Source organism: Rhineura floridana, chromosome 3 (genome assembly GCF_030035675.1).
Source record: "Rhineura floridana isolate rRhiFlo1 chromosome 3, rRhiFlo1.hap2, whole genome shotgun sequence".
Lineage (NCBI taxonomy): Eukaryota > Metazoa > Chordata > Lepidosauria > Squamata > Rhineuridae > Rhineura > Rhineura floridana.
Window position 1 is genome coordinate 193,077,850 of NC_084482.1, and position 16,371 is coordinate 193,094,220.

The window sequence follows — 16,371 nt, forward strand, 5'->3', positions numbered from 1 at the left end:
AAGGTACCGCCAGGGCCAAGAAGATGCCAGCATGGTTAACGAGCAAAGTCAAGGACGCTCTTAGAGGCAAAAAGTCTTCCTTCAGAAAATGGAAGTCTTGTCCGAATGAAGAAAATAAAAAAGAACATAAGCTCTGGCAAAAGAAATGCAAGAAGACAATAAGGGATGCTAAAAAAGAATGTGAGGAGCACATTGCTAAGAACATAAAAACCAACAACAACAAATCTATAAATACATTCAAAGCAGGAGACCATCTAGGGAGACAATTGGACCCTTGGATGATAAGGGAGTCAAAGGTGTCCTAAAGAACGATAAGGAGATTGCAGAGAAGCTAAATGAATTCTTTGCATCTGTCTTCACAGTGGAAGATATAGGGCAGATCCCTGAACCTGAACTAACATTTGCAGGAAGGGATTCTGAGGAACTGAGACAAATAGTGGTAACGAGAGAGGAAGTTCTAAGCTTAATGGACAATATAAAAACTGACAAATCACCGGGCCCGGATGGCATCCACCCGAGAGTTCTCAAAGAACTCAAAGGTGAAATTGCTGATCTGCTAACTAAAATATGTAACTTGTCCCTCGGGTCCTCCTCCGTGCCTGAGGACTGAAAAGTGGCAAATGTAACGCCAATCTTCAAAAAGGGATCCAGAGGGGATCCCGGAAATTACAAGCCAGTTAGCTTAACTTCTGTCTCTGGAAAACTGGTAGAAAGTATAATTAAAGCTAGATTAACTAAGCACATAGAAGAACAAGCCTTGCTGAAGCAGAGCCAGCATGGCTTCTGCAAGGGAAAGTCCTGTCTCAGTAACCTATTAGAATTCTTTGAGAGTGTCAACAAGCATATAGATAGAGGTGATCCAGTGGACATAGTGTACTTAGACTTTCAAAAAGCGTTTGACAAGGTACCTCACCAAAGGCTTCTGAGGAAGCTTAGCAGTCATGGAATAAGAGGAGAGGTCCTCTTGTGGATAAGGAATTGGTTAAGAAGCAGAAAGCAGAGAGTAGGAATAAACGGACAGTTCTCCCAATGGAGGGCTGTAGAAAGTGGAGTCCCTCAAGGATCGGTATTGGGACCTCTACTTTTCAACTTGTTCATTAATGACCTAGAATTAGGAGTGAGCAGTGAAGTGGCCAAGTTTGCTGACGACACTAAATTGTTCAGGGTTGTTAAAACAAAAAGGGATTGCGAAGAGCTCCAAAACGACCTCTCCAAACTGAGTGAATGGGCGGAAAAATGGCAAATGCAATTCAATATAAACAAGTGTAAAATTATGCATATTGGAGCAAAAAATCTTAATTTCACATATACGCTCATGGGGTCTGAACTGGCGGTGACCGACCAGGAGAGAGACCTCGGGGTTGTAGTGGACAGCACGAAGAAAATGTCGACCCAGTGTGCGGCAGCTGTGAAAAAGGCAAATTCCATGCTAGCGATAATTAGGAAAGGTATTGAAAATAAAACAGCCGATATCATAATGCCGTTGTATAAATCTATGGTGCGGCCGCATTTGGAATACTGTGTACAGTTCTGGTCGCCTCATCTCAAAAAGGATATTCTAGAGTTGGAAAAGGTTCAGAAGAGGGCAACCAGAATGATCAAGGGGATGGAGCGACTCCCTTACGAGGAAAGGTTGCAGCATTTGGGGCTTTTTAGTTTAGAGAAAAGGCGGGTCAGAGGAGACATGATAGAAGTGTATAAAATTATGCATGGCATTGAGAAAGTGGATAGAGAAAAGTTCTTCTCCCTCTCTCATAATACTAGAACTCGTGGACATTCAAAGAAGCTGAATGTTGGAAGATTCAGGACAGACAAAAGGAAGTACTTCTTTACTCAGCGCATAGTTAAACTATGGAATTTGCTCCCACAAGATGCAGTAATGGCCACCAGCTTGGATGGCTTTAAAAGAAGATTAGACAAATTCATGGAGGACAGGGCTATCAATGGCTACTAGCCATGATGGCTGTGCTGTGCCACCCTAGTCAGAGGCAGCATGCTTCTGAAAACCAGTTGCCGGAAGCCTCAGGAGGAGAGAGTGTTCTTGCACTCGGGTCCTGCTTGCGGGCTTTCCCCAGGCACCTGGTTGGCCACTGTGAGAACAGGATGCTGGACTAGATGGGCCACTGGGCTGATCCAGCAGGCTCTTCTTATGTTCTTATGTTCTTAGGTGCTCTGACTTTATATGTGTGGCTGGTCTCTCCCAGCTACTGCTGCCAGCCAATGATGTGTTACTTGAGGCTGATGGCTCAACTATCAGCTGGGGCTTAACTCTTTAGGATTATCTCAGGCTTCCTTCCTTCCTGAGCGAGGGGCGGGGCTGTTTAAGCTTTTCGCTGCTTTTAATCTCAGCAAGGGGCTGCGACTTCCAGGCAAGTCTTTTGTGTTTGTTGTTTTCCCACCTAGAACAGCCTGACCTTTCTTTAACCTAGGGAAACAGAGCTTGTGGTTGTGTTTCAGGAAGGCTGAAGCTGCCCTTTTTAGCAAGGACAGAGCTGACTCTCTCCCTGTATGTATCGGTGGAGTTTCCTTTTTCCCCTCTTCTCCGACTGGAATTTACCCTTATTTACAGTGTCCCCTGAAGCTTTCCTGCTAGGGTGGTGTTGAACACTAGCTTTCTATAGGCTTCCTTCTCCTAGGATCTGTCTCCTTTGGCTTGCTGATGTCCTGCTCACATCAAATCTTGCTCTGTGATACATTTCTAAAGCTCCATAAGGACAACTCAGATCATGGACCTTGGATCGTTCTGCAAATATGCTGTGGGGTCACTCACTTAGCACCTAGCATCCTAGGCTGATTCCACTGCGGGCATTCACTGTAAAATACCATCATTTTGTTTGCTCACCTGTTTTGCAGCAGCTGCATGACACTGTAAAGATCATTGTTTAGGAAATCCATCATTTTTAACCCAATGGCAAAAATGCACAGGTTCAAAAGTTCAACAATTTTTTTGTACTGGCACAAGGACTAGCACAAGGGGATTTCCCATCTCCTCCCCACACACATGTCCCATGCTATCCCCAGATCTGCTCTAGAGGATTGGAGGAATCCCCCAAAGAGATTTATTTATTTATTCATGTGTATCCCACCTTTTCTCCAAGGAGTTCAAGATGGTGTGTTTGGGTTTCCCCCTTTTTATCCCCCATTTTATCCCCACAGGTGATGCTGAAAGACAGTGACTGGGCCAAGGTTATTCAGTAAGCTTCAAGGCCAAGTAGATATTCAAACCCTGTTCTCCCAGGTCATAGTCAAACACCCTAACCCTTATGCCACACTTAAGAGGCACACGAGGGAGGAGAGGGGGAAATAATTGCATTGCGCAAGGAGAAATTCTTGCACTAATGGAACTATTTGCTTAGTGCTACATTGAATACGACAGCTCAGCTATTCAGTAGGATTTGGAGGCAGTTAGAGTTTATATAGATTACTCTAGCCTTTTCTTACTCTATGGTCCATCTTCCTCTCTAGAAATCAACTTTATCACTCCTTTCCGAGTAGCATTGCTGTAATATTTGTTTATGTTATGTGTGGGGAGGGGATCTTTGCTAGAGATAAACCAGGCGCTTGTTCTGAAATGTGCCTGAATAGTATGCATATAACCCAAGTATATAGATCCAAACCAGAGCTTTGAAAAGTTACTTTTTTGAACTACCATCAGCCCTAGGCAACATGGCCACTGGATTAGGCTGATGGGTGCTGTAGTTCAAAAAGGTAACTTTTCCAAGCTCTGATCCAAACTATGCTAAACCAAAGCTTTATTTCACTGAAAATAAAAGAATAGAGATACAAAGTTATTGGGTGCATGGCAGCATTATTTTCATATCCTAACCCATTCATAACTCTAAAGAGATAAAAGGTCCCTACTGCTATAAGAAGAAATGGGTAGCAGAAATTTCCTATCCTAGGCCCAGGAAGTGGGCAGTGCAATGCAGCTGCAGTGATGTGAAGGAGCTCTGACCAAAAAGCTGGAAGGCATCTCTTTGTCTCATGGTTTGTGCCAAGACAGACTCTTCTCCAGACTTATGGCCTGAAGTTCTGCACTGCCTTCCTTGAAAGCTTAAAAGACATTGGAGCTCAGATCTCAATCTTATGTCTCAAATCCTGACAATTGTTCCCTTACAAATCAGCATGAAAAGAAGGAGTCTGGGTACCAAATGATTTTATGCTGCAAATGTATTTCTTGCTGACAGAGAAGAAAAAAGAATTAGATGTATACATGCTGAAGGAAGCAAATCTAGATCAATTGCCCATCATCAAAAGCAAGTGGATTTCCTGAATGTTAAGGACTCACTTCCCTTCTCAATGGGTTTTTGCCACTCCTAGTCACAGCTCAGTCCAAAGGGGAAAATGAAACAGAGAGCTGACCGCTGTGATTCTTGGAAAGGTGACAAATAACAATCAGGGAGAGACAGTGACTTATGCCCACCTGGACTCTGTCCAGATAGCGGGAGGATTAGGGATGGAAAGATCTGTCAATTTCAATTCTCTCAGTTCCTCATTTTTCCAATGTTAAATGAAGCATGACTACAGCTGAATGTCAAGAAGACTAAAGTAATGACAACAGAAGATTTATGTAACTTTACAGTTGACAATGAGGACATTGAACTTGTCAAGGATTATCAATACCTCGGCACAGTCATTAACCAAAATGGAGACAATAGTCAGGAAATCAGGAGAAGGCTAGGACTGGGGAGGGCAGCTATGAGAGAACTAGAAAAGGTCCTCAAATGCAAAGATGTATCACTGAACACTAAAGTCAGGATCATTCAGACCATGGTATTCCCGATCTCTATGTATGGATGTTAAAGTTGGATAAGAGAAAAATCAACTCATTTGAAATGTGGTGTTGGAGGAGAGCTTTGCGGATACCATGGACTGCGAAAAAGACAAATAATTGGGGGTTAGAACAAATTAAACCAGAACTATCATTAGAAGCTAAAATGATGGAAACTGAGGTTATCATACTTTGGACACATAATGAGAAGACAGGATTCACTAGAAAAGACCAAACAAGAGATGGATTGATTCCATAAAGGAAGCCACAGACCTGAATTTACAAGATGTGAACAGGATGCTTCATGACAGATGCTATTGGAGGTAGCTGATTCATATGGTCGCGATAATTCGTAATCAACTTGAAGGCACATAACAACAAAATATTTTTGCAGCAATGTGCGGATTTTTTTTTAATCCTCCTGAAAATTCTCCACCATTTTCATGTGAATTTCTCCAAATACTGTAAACACATTTTTGTACGCAGTTTTGACAAGAGTACACATTTTTGCAAGCCATTTCTCATCACATCATGTCTTTTTGCCAGTTATTTTCACTCATATATTCATTTTTATGCACACTTTCCCCTAATACATGCCTTTTTGTAAATATTGTTTAGTTGGTGAACTGCTTCCTAAAATTTTAATAAATGCGAATTACGAAGGATGGCTGTGTTTTGGTTCTCATATTGTTTCGGAAAGTGCAAATTTGATAAATTCTGCTTGAAATGCAAACTGAATTGAAATTCTCACCTATCCCCAGGGAGGATGCCATATAGTGGGAGGATGCTATGCGTTGGCAAGGTGGAAGTCCATGTCCGAGATCAAATGTAAAAAGGAGGGGTCTGGGTACGAAGTGATCTTATGCTGACACTCGGAGATGAAAAAACCTGGTTCTGCTTTCTAGTGCTGCCTTTAAACAATGGGATTGTTCTGCTAGAGGAAAGAGAAACCTGCCAAGAAGGCAAGATAAAGCTCTGTTCAGGGCCTGAATGTTCCTTGGGGTGCTGTCCAATTTATTAATTTGATGATTATTGCAATTGATCATCGTTTATTTATATAGCTCCATCAATGCACATGGCACTGTGCCTGCCTCCATGTCTTTACAATAATCAGTAAGGCTTAAAAAAACAGGTGGGGAGTAGTCCAGGGTGCCTTTACGGTTCCCAAATCTCCGGATTCAAATGAACCAATTGCTAGTCTGCCGCAGGCACATGCGCTTGTAATCCTCCCCCCCCCCCCAGTGACTGTGGACATTATTAAAACATTGTAACCTTCTAACCCTATCACTGAGAACATGATCCCAGTTAATATTGTGCCTTCTTTCCAACATTTGGAATTTGGGAGAGGGGGACTGCCCATCTAGTCACAGAAGGCTGGAAATGGAGTTGCTGTTCTACTTGCATCTTAAAGCAGGACACAGACAATTTAGAAGCACCAAATTGTTGGCTGTTCTACTTGCATCTTAAAGCAGAACAATTTAGTGCTTCTAAATTGTCCATGTCTGGAAACACCCCTGGTCTCTGGCATTCGTCACTTCCTTGATGTGCTTCTGGGGAAGGATCATTTCAAAGCATGTGAAATATAACCTGTGTGTTGCTCTGTTGTTGTTTTTTAACTGAATTTATATTCCTCCCTTCCTCCCAGTGGGAGGATGTACGTATTCCATTGCTGGGGGAATGGGCACAGCTTGTAACGAATTACTTGTAATTCATTACTTTTTTGAAGAACGAGTGGGTAATTCCTTTACATTTTGATTGTTATACAACTAGGAGTAATTTTGTTACTTTTGTGGAGTAATTGTTATATTTCCAGCATTACTTTTGGGCATTACTTGTGTGTTGCCCTGTTGTTAAATTGAATTTATATTCCTCCCAGAGGGAGGATGTAGGTATTCCATTGGTGATGGAATAGGATGTGTCCAATATTATCCTCTGTGATACCCCCCCTCCATTTATGGAATGCTCTCCCCTGGCAGGCCCACCCACTACCAACCTGTTGTTTTCTTGGGCATTTTCACATCGCCACTGATATTATATTGAATCTCTATATTTGTTCTTAATACTTTTTTATTATAGTATTTTTATTTGCTTGTAAATCACTTTGGGACTTTTTAGTGGGAAGCAATATGCACATTTAATAAATCTAAACCTTCCCCTCAGGGGTGGCCCAAGACATTTTGCTGCCTGTGGAGAAGGACAAGACAGCACCCAACCATATTGTTGTTGCTTTTACTGTAATTTTAATTGTTGTAACTATGGAAGTTTTTGTGAATAGAGGTACAAAAATATATTGAATCTACAAATAGCAATGTAATCATTTTAAAACTGCCAATTGATGCAGAAGAGGAAGCCCACCGGCTTTGTCACTCAGGCAGCTGGGCACTACTGAGCTAGATGGCTGGACTTGGGGTATGGCAGCACCTTCTGTGCAAATAGATCATGCATCCAGAACTTACTCCATTTCCAAAATCCCTGTTTTACAGACTTTTAAGCGAAGAATTGCAGAGCCCCTGCTCCTAATTTATGAATGTTTCCGTATGAGAGAGAAATCCCTGCTGGTGGTGACCAAGGTTTAGAGTTCCATTAGTTGCTTGCTTTCCCATTGCTCTTGGCTCTGTTTGATTGGCTCTTAAATCTCCATCGTTCCCATTCATTTCCTGATAATTGTTTAACTATGCAAAAAAATGTGAAATTGGACCTTGGTTGCTGCAGGGATCCAAATATCAAAAGTCGATTTCTTCCAGACGGTCCAGAAAAAGCATTGTTTTCTTGGAACCTGCTCCGCAGTACCCTTTGACTTGGAAATAAATGCATTTTTCTCCCTGTGTACTATCATAGTAATTGCATACTGTGAATGTAGTAGAGTAAAATATCACTAGCATCTATTGTAGCCTTTGAACTTCAACTCCCAACAGCTGCACCCAATGCGCTGTGATACCTGTGAGGTCATTGGTGATAATTTCCCTCTTCCAATCCCTGTGGCACTTGAGAACTTATCAAAGTTTTTAAAAGATTGAGAAGCTGAGCTCTCCTCCATTGATAATATTCAAGTAACTCCAGATTGGATTACTGCAATGCTCTGTATGTGGGACTACCCTTGAGGTTGGTCCGGAAGCTGCAAGCTGGTGCAAAATGCTGCAGCGAGACTGATCACTGGAGCAGGTTATCGCCAACATGTCACTCCACTACTGAAAGAATTGCACTGGATACCTATTAGCTAGCGGGCTAAGTTCAAGGTTCTAGTTTTGGTGTATAAAGACCTATACAACTTGGGACCAGGATACCTGAAAGACCATCTTATCCCTTATATACCCAGTCGATCACTGTGCCCTGCAGGTGAGGGCATCCTGCAGACAGGGCCAGCTCCAGGCATGTGGGGGCAGCTTGCCCTGGCCCCCCAGTGTGTGTGTGTGCACATACGTGCACACGCATGGGCCCCCCCACAGCCCCCTGCGTCCCCCCTACCTGTCTAGTCTTTACCATTGCCTTAATGAAGATGGCGGTCGCGGTTTCCCTAAGGGGAATGAAGCCTCCGCCGCCATCTTTGTTGATGGCACACGTGCATGCTATGCGCCTGCATCTCTGCCATCAACTAAGATGGCGGCAGTGGCTTCAGTACCTTAGGGAAGCTGCGGCCACCATCTTCATTAAGGGCAATGCTAAAAAGCCGGCTGACAGGTAAGTGAGGGGGCGTGGGGGGACTCGGATCATGGAAGGGGAGCGGAGGGCCCCTCAGGGGCCCCTCAGGGGCCCCTCAGGGGCTCCTGTAGCTCCGAGGCCCTTGGGCCAGTACCCAACCTGGCTGCCCTTTAGAACCGGCCCTGCCTGCAGATACCATCTTATCAGGAAGTCCATTCTGCACAACTTAGGAAATGGACCTTTAGTGTAGTGGCGCCTACTCTTTGGAATTCCCTCCCCTTAAATATTAGACAGGCACTATCGCTGTTATCTTTTCACTGCCTACTGAAGACCTTCCTCTTTCAACAAGCCTTTTAAGTAGAGACCTTATCCCAGTCTACATCTGTGTTGGAATTGCTTTTTAATATATTTCTAAACATTTTAAAAATGTTTTAAAGATGTTTTGTTTTAATATGTTTTTAATGGTTGTTGTGTTTTAATGTATTTTGAAGTCTGTTTTTATGATGTTTTCAAGTCTTTTTGGTGCTTCTGTTTGCCACCCTGGGTGGGAGAAAAGGCGGGATATAAATCAAATAAATAAATAAGCAAGCAAGCAGGGGAATACTGTTGCTGACTTTTATTCCTTCACTCACACACTCATTCATTCAAATATTTACAGTTTGCCCTTCTGCTGCATATTTGTGCATAGAACAGCATACTATAATTTTAAAAATTCCATAGAAAAAGAAATCATATAATATATAGAAAGGCTTATTATAAACGAGGTGCGTCTGGTGCCAACACTGTTATCTTTTCAGCGCCAGGTCAAGACTTTCCTATTCTCCCAGGCATTTTAGCATGTGTTTTAAATTGTTTTTATATTGTTTTAAATTTAAAAATTGTGTTTTAAATTGTTTTTAAAATATGTGTTTTAAATTGTATATATGATTTAATGTTTTTGATTGCTGTAAACCGCCCAGAGAGCTTCGGCTATGGGGCTGTATACAAGTGCAATAAATAAATAAATAAATAATAAACAGGTTTTTAAAGATTTTTTTTCATTTGCTGTGGAGGAAATCAGTTCCTGTCATATTATGAAACCTCCACCTCACAGCAATGGAAATTCTCTGCCAGTTTTTGGCATTTCTTTTTCATCCTGCTTTAATCTGATCAGCTGCCTAAACCTTACACACTCTCCTCTCTCCAGCAGCAAATAGGTCCTTCTAAAAGAATGCTAAAAAAAAAATCCTTCTAAAAGAATGCTAGCATACTTTACATTGTCCGGGAGCAAGATAACAGGCTACCAGAAATAAACTATGCTACCAACAGTACAGCAAAAACATGTAAAGTCAATATTAGACTTACTGGGACTCAGAACCTCTGCAGGGGTGGGGGACTGATTAGGATGGTCCGCCCCAGAAGACTGATGGATCCAGATGGTTTTCTGATGGCTCTTGGGGATTTTCCCATCACCTTGGCAGATGATTCTGTCGAAGCTCTGGTTGACCTCTGGAATGGGGAAATGGCCAGGGCAGTGGACACGGTCGCTCCTGGGCGTCCCCTCTCATGGAGTGGAGCCCAACCAGCCCCCCCAGTTTACCAGGGAGCTGGCGGTGATGAAACGAACAAGATGGGGACTAGAGCGACGTTGGCGGAAGACTCAGAGCGAGTCTGATCGAATGCAGGCCAGAGCATATCTGAAGGCCTACTCTATGGCAGTGAGGAGGACTGTGATGTTCCTGATTTGTAATGTAAATATGGTAAGTGGACTGAGTGAGGAGGGGGAGTACATGGGCTGTAGAATGCTGGATGATTGGCTGAGTATTTGAATGGCTGGAAGTGTAAATGAGAGGATGACAGTTGAATCAGGGTGGTGTTTTGTGGTGGTGTGGTGGTGTGTTGGAGAGGTTAGTGTGGAGAGTATAAGGTGGCTGTTGAGAGAGTGAAATAGGAGTTCTGAGGCAATTATTAAGAAGTAAAGTACATAAGAGAACATATCTGAAACCATACGCTTGTCAACAAAGTCTTAAGTAATCTTGTTATTTCTAATGCTTAATAAATATTTCTTGGTTTACTAAAAGCCTGATTCTTCAGCTGGGATACACAATCCAGGGGGGATGGCAGAGTAACCAAGGCTGAACAGTAATTGTATCGAATGGTGGCAGCAGCGGAGGAAAAGATATTGTATCCAGTACCACAGAGAAACCCAGAGCTGTAAGCTTCAGAGGCAAGAGGCTGCAGGGGGGGTTTGGGAATTACCTATACCCATAGACACAAGGTATCGAGATAGCCAGGCAGAGACTAAGGCACAGTCTATAGGCTATAAGAGATACAGAGTGTTGGGTAGTGTGGCCTAGCAGGGGGATCTTTTGAGATCGGTGCTAGTGTGGTAAAAGATAAAAATAAACCTGACGTTCCTGACTGGGGGTGACCAGAGGTGGGCTGCACATCATAAGGTGGGCCTGACAGTGGTAAGACATCACTAGTGGTCACAGGCAGGGAAGGACGTCACAAGGACAACAAATAAATTATTCTTTTCTGCCTCTATTGAGTCTGCGGGGAGCCGCCCAGCAGAGCTGTTTTGAGTGGTCAGGGGTCTGTTACAGTCTGGCCCTCAAAAGGGTAATATTGACCACTCAACAGCCCACTGTCAAGAATTTGCACAGCGCTTTGCAGACAAAATTGTTCAGATTTGTTCCGGCTTGGATGCTATAATTGATACAGTTTTAGGGGATGTAACTGTGGCTTCTGCTTGTCCAATATTAATGGATTCTTTTCAACATGTACAGCCCGAGGATGTGGACAGGATCATTGGAGAAGTGAGAGCCACCACATGTCTGCTAGACCCTTGCCCTTCCTGGCTTATTAAATGTGCGAGAGGGGAAATGGCCGATTGGGTGAGGGGAGTGCCTCCTTACATCAAGGCAGAGTTCCACAGTGCCTAAAGGAGGCAGTTGTAAGGCCTTTGTTGAAAAAGCCCTCCCTGGATCCCTCTATAATTGGTAATTATCGGCCAGTGTCTAATATTCCATTCCTGGGCAAAGTAATAGAGTATGTGGTGGCCTCCCAGCTCCAGAGATTCCTGGATGAAACGGATTATCTGGACCCATTTCAATCTGGTTTCAGGCCTGGCTATGGGACAGAGACGGCTTTGGTTGCCTTGGTGGATGACCTACGCAGAGAACTGGACAGGGGGAGTGTGTCCCTGTTGGTTCTACTGGACCTCTCAGCGGCTTTCGATACCATCGACCATGGTATCCTTCTGGGCCGCCTTGCTGGGATGGGTCTTGTGGGCACTGTTTTACAGTGGCTCCGTTCCTTCCTGGAGGGGCAAACCCAGAAGGTGGTGCTGGGGGACTCCTGCTCGACTCCTTGGCCATTGGCCTGTGGGGTCCTCAGGGTTCAGTTTTGTCCCCCATGCTATTTAACATCTACATGAAACCGCTAGGAGAAGTTGTCCAGGGGTTTTGGGTTCAGTGCCATCAGTATGCTGATGACACCCTACTCTATTTCTCCTTTCCACCTAATGCCAAGGAAGTTGTCTTGGTTCTGAACTAGTGCCTGGCATCAGTGATGGGCTGGATGAGGGCGAACAAATTGAAGCTCAATCCAGACAAGACAGAGGTGCTTCTAGTCAGTCAAAGGGCAGATCAGGGAATAGGGATTCAGCTTGTGCTGGATGGGGTTACACTCCCCCTGAAGACACAGGTTCACAGTTTGGGTGTGCTCCTGGACTCAGCTTTAAACTTGGAGGCCCAGGCTTCTGCAGTGGCCAGGAGCACCTTTGCTCAGTTAAGACTAGTTCACTAACTGCGCCCATTCCTGGAGACGCCTGATCTGGCTACGGTGATACATGCCTTAGTTACATCCTGTTTAGATTACTGTAATGCACTCTACGAAGGGGCTGCCTTTGAAGACTGTTCGGAAACTTCAATTAGTACAACGAGCGGCAGCTAGGATACTAACTGGGGCTGGCTACAAGGATCATACAGCTCCCTTGTTGCAAAAGCTCCACTGGCTACCAGTTTGTTTCCTGGCACAGTTCAAAGTGTTGGTTTTGACCTATAAAGCCCTACATGGCTGAGGCCCAGGCTATTTGTCAGACCGTATCTCCCTACATGAGACTACCCAGGCCCTGAGATCTTCGGGAGAGGCCCTCCTCTCAGTCCCACCACCGTCACAAGTGCGATTTGTGGGGACGCGAGATAGGGCCTTTTCGGCGGCTACCCCTAGGGTTTGGAACTCCCTTCCGAGGGAGGCAAGAATGGCCCCCTCTTTACTGTCCTTCATCGACAGGTGAAGACTTATTTATTCCAGCAGGCTTTTGAGGTAGAAGTTGTTTAAGACAGGACTTCTAGAGGTATCCTGTATTGTTTTACTGTTTGATTACATTATTCTTAAATTGGTTTTAGGTATTTTGAGGTGATGTTTAATTGTTTTAATTGTTTTAATGCTGTAATGAGTTTAATTCTATTTTAAATGTAGATTTTTATATGTCCAAATTATATGTACCCATTTTTAGTTGTAACCTGCCCTGAGTTCCAGTTTTAGAAAAAGGACGGGGTATAAATAGATAGTAATAATAATAATAATAATATTAATTTGGGGAGGAGGTATCACCTGTGAAAGTGCAATCCTATGCAAGCTTACTCAGAAGTAAGGATGGGAGAGAAGTTGGATTCAGTTCACATTTAAAAGTGAACCTAATTCACAGTTTCTGAAACAATATGCAAACCAAAAGCAAGACATCCTTTGAAATTTGCACTCCTCTAGATTTTGCAGCGCAGTTCTTCATCTATTTATTATGTACAAAAATGCATGTATTTGGGAAAAGTGTGCATACAAATGCACAAATCAGCAAAAATAACATCGAAATATGCATTATATTGGGAACAATAAAAATATTAGGGAAATATGTTTTCCAAAAATGTGTATGTTGGACAAAATGGCATACAAAAATGTGTCTATTAGGAGAAATTTGAACTAAAATGCTTATGAATTTTTATCGGTTTAAAAAAAAAAAGAATGGCAAATTGATGTGGAAATAAGCCCAATCCTACTAAAAAAAAGTAATTCCTGCTGTGCTCAATGGGGCTTACATCCTAGTAAATGTGACTGGGAGTGCAAGCTACACTACACACCCTAAGTCAAACAATCCAGGAGCAAGTCACTAGCCTTTTTGACTATTGTTAGGGGGAGGCTCACATAAGATGCCCATGTTCCACCTCTCTCTCTCCCTCCCTCTCCCCGCCTCTCTCTCTCTTTCACACACACAGGGTGGGGGGGCTTAGATTGAAATTCTACCTGGAGCTATTGTGGTTCAGGATCTATACCACTATTGAAAGGAAAATTGAGGAGAGAGAGATGGCACTCCAAGCAAAAGATCATCTAAGCTTGCCCTAAATGCAGGAATTACATAGATTCCTGCAACAGCCTTGAATGGTCAACCGTTGCTTGAGAATTAGATGTATGCACGCCGAGGGAATCTAATCCAGATCAATTGCCCATCATCAAAAGCAGGTGGATGTTCTGAATTTTACGGACTCACCTCCCTTCTCAATGGGTTTTTGCCACTCCTAGTCACAGCTCAGTCCAAAGGGGAAAACGATATAGAGAGCTGACCGCTGTGATTCCTGCAAAGCTGACAAATAATCAGGGAGAGACAGTGACTTTATAAACTGGAAAGAGCAATGCCCACCCGGACTCTGTCCAGATAGTGGGAGGATGCTATGCATTGGCAAGGTGGAAGTCCATGGTTAGGATCAAAGATAAAACAGAGGCTTGGCTTGGCTGTGGAATGCTAAAGGTAGGATGCCAGATAGTGGGAGGATGCTATGCATTGGCAAGGTGGAAATCCATGTCTGGGATCAAACATGTAAAGGAGGGGTCTGGGTATGAAGTGATCTTATGCTGATACTCAGAAGAAAAAACCTGGTTCTGCTTTCTAGTGCTGCCTTTAAACAATGGGATTGTTCTGCTAGAGCAGCCTTTCCCAACCAGTGTGCCTCCAGATGTTGTTGGACCACAACTCCCATCAGCCTCAGCCAGCATTGCCAATGGTCAGGAAGATGGGAGTTGTGGTCCAACAACATCTGGAGGCACACTGGTTGGGAAAGGCTGTGCTAGAGGAAAGAGAAACCTACCAAGAAGGCAAGATAAACCTCTGTTCGGGGCCTGCATGTTCCTTGGGGTGCTGTCCAATTTATTAATTTGAGGATTATTGCAATAGACAGTGGCGTCACTAGGATTGGTGTCACCCAGTGCGGTAACTCATGGTGTCACCCCCATGGACCTCCTCCCGTACAAGGTATGATAGCATTCTTCAAGTACTTGAAAGGTGGGCTGGGATCTCTTTCGATCGTCCCAGAGTGCAGGACACAGAATAATGGGCTCAAGTTGCAGGAACCCAGATTCCAACTGAAAGTCAGGAAAAACTTCCTAACTGTTAGAGCGACGTGACAATGGGACCAATGAACTGGGGAGGTGGTGGGCTCTCCAACCCTGGAGGCCCTCAAGAGGGCAGCTGGACAGGGACCTGTTGGAGATGCTTTAATCCAGATCCCTGCATTGAGCAGGGAGTTGGACTCGATGGCCTTATAAGGCCCTCCCAACTCTCTACCATCCTATGATTCTATGAAATTTACACCTTGAAAAGGGGACAGTTCCAAAAACATCCATTTCGTAAACAAAAGTCACAACTCATGTGCTAGAAGTAAACGATTTCTGACATACACTTTCATCCATTTTGGAAATACAGGCTGTTCCCTGCAACAGGACAGGGGAGGTCTGTGGTTCTCCGGATGTTGCCAGACCCCCAACTCCCATCAGCCCCAGCCAGCATGGCCAATGGTCAGAGAGGGCCGGAATCCGTCCCTGCCCAACGACAAAGCGCCTCGGGCCCCTTTGGAAATGTATGCTGAAGGCGCTCCTTTGTCCCTGCAGATATTCCTGGACTCTAACCCCTATTAGCCTCAGTAGTATTGTATGTTTGCTTCTGATTACTAACAATATAAGTTCATCACAAGACCTTGGGCCCTGGCTATGTGTAGCAGCTGCTGTTTGTAGTCTAGTCCAGAGGTTGCTGGGTGTGTGGTGATATATCCATATTAAATATTCAAAATGATTTTAAATTGTATTGTAATTGATTTTTAATTTCCTATATTGTATTTTATTGTATTACAATTTTTAATTCTATGGAATGCAAATATAACAAATAAAATAGGAAATAAAAATACAATTAAATACCATACAGCATCTAGCACAGCATATTACAATTTCTATAACAGGCAGCAAAATCATTATGTGGTCTACCCCTTTTTTGAGTGGTCCATAGGAAAAAAAAGTTTGAGAACCACCGGTCTAGCCCTTTTACTATCTAAACCTGATAATGGTTCAGTAATTCATGTTGAGTGTGGTAGGTGCTGTACACCATATTGGAGATTTTAAGGAGTCTGATGAGGCCCATGGGCTTCATACCTGGCCTTCATAGTTCCTATTTACAGATGGTTCTAATGTGGTATATTTCATTTATCATTATTTATTATTATACGTATATCCCACCTTTCCTTCAAGGGGCTCAAGGTAGCATATAAACATGGGTCCCCCTTCCAATTGAATGCTCATAACAACCCTGTGAGGTAGGTTAGGCTGAGAGACAGTGACTGGCCCAAGATCACCCAGTGAGCTTCATGGCCAAGCAGGGGTTTGAACTCTGGTCTCCCAAATCACAGTCTGACACTCTAACCACTACACCACACTGGTATAGTGGTAGAGTGTGTACAACAGTATCTTATTCAGACCAGGTAAAGTTCTCCCCACATAGTAATATCACCTTGTCAGTTTTTTAAAAGCTGCTGTATGACTATACTCATCGCTGAATACAACCACAGAGGTCTTGGAACATGTGGGAAGGATCTTGGTGCTGGGATTATATAATTCTTTAAAAAAGAAAATTCACCTTCATTAGTTTTTTTAAAAAAGCA

The 16,371-nt window shown here is 43.5% G+C and overlaps 1 protein-coding gene across 5 annotated transcripts in view; it reads right to left on the reverse strand.

The window, feature by feature from the left end:
• LOC133380920 (cholinesterase-like) overlaps window positions 1–14,047 on the reverse strand; it is a 28,249-nt gene extending 14,202 nt beyond the window's left edge. For 2 of the 5 annotated variants that reach the window (XM_061619144.1, XM_061619143.1), the window contains exon 1: window positions 13,938–14,046. The gene's annotated coding sequence lies outside the window, so the exon portion shown is untranslated. Of the gene's footprint in view, window positions 1–4,288; window positions 4,391–13,937 lie in introns of those variants that run through there. The other 3 variants (XM_061619147.1, XM_061619145.1, XM_061619146.1) reach the window with 3 other exon arrangements.
• Window positions 14,048–16,371: the final 2,324 nt, after the last annotated feature.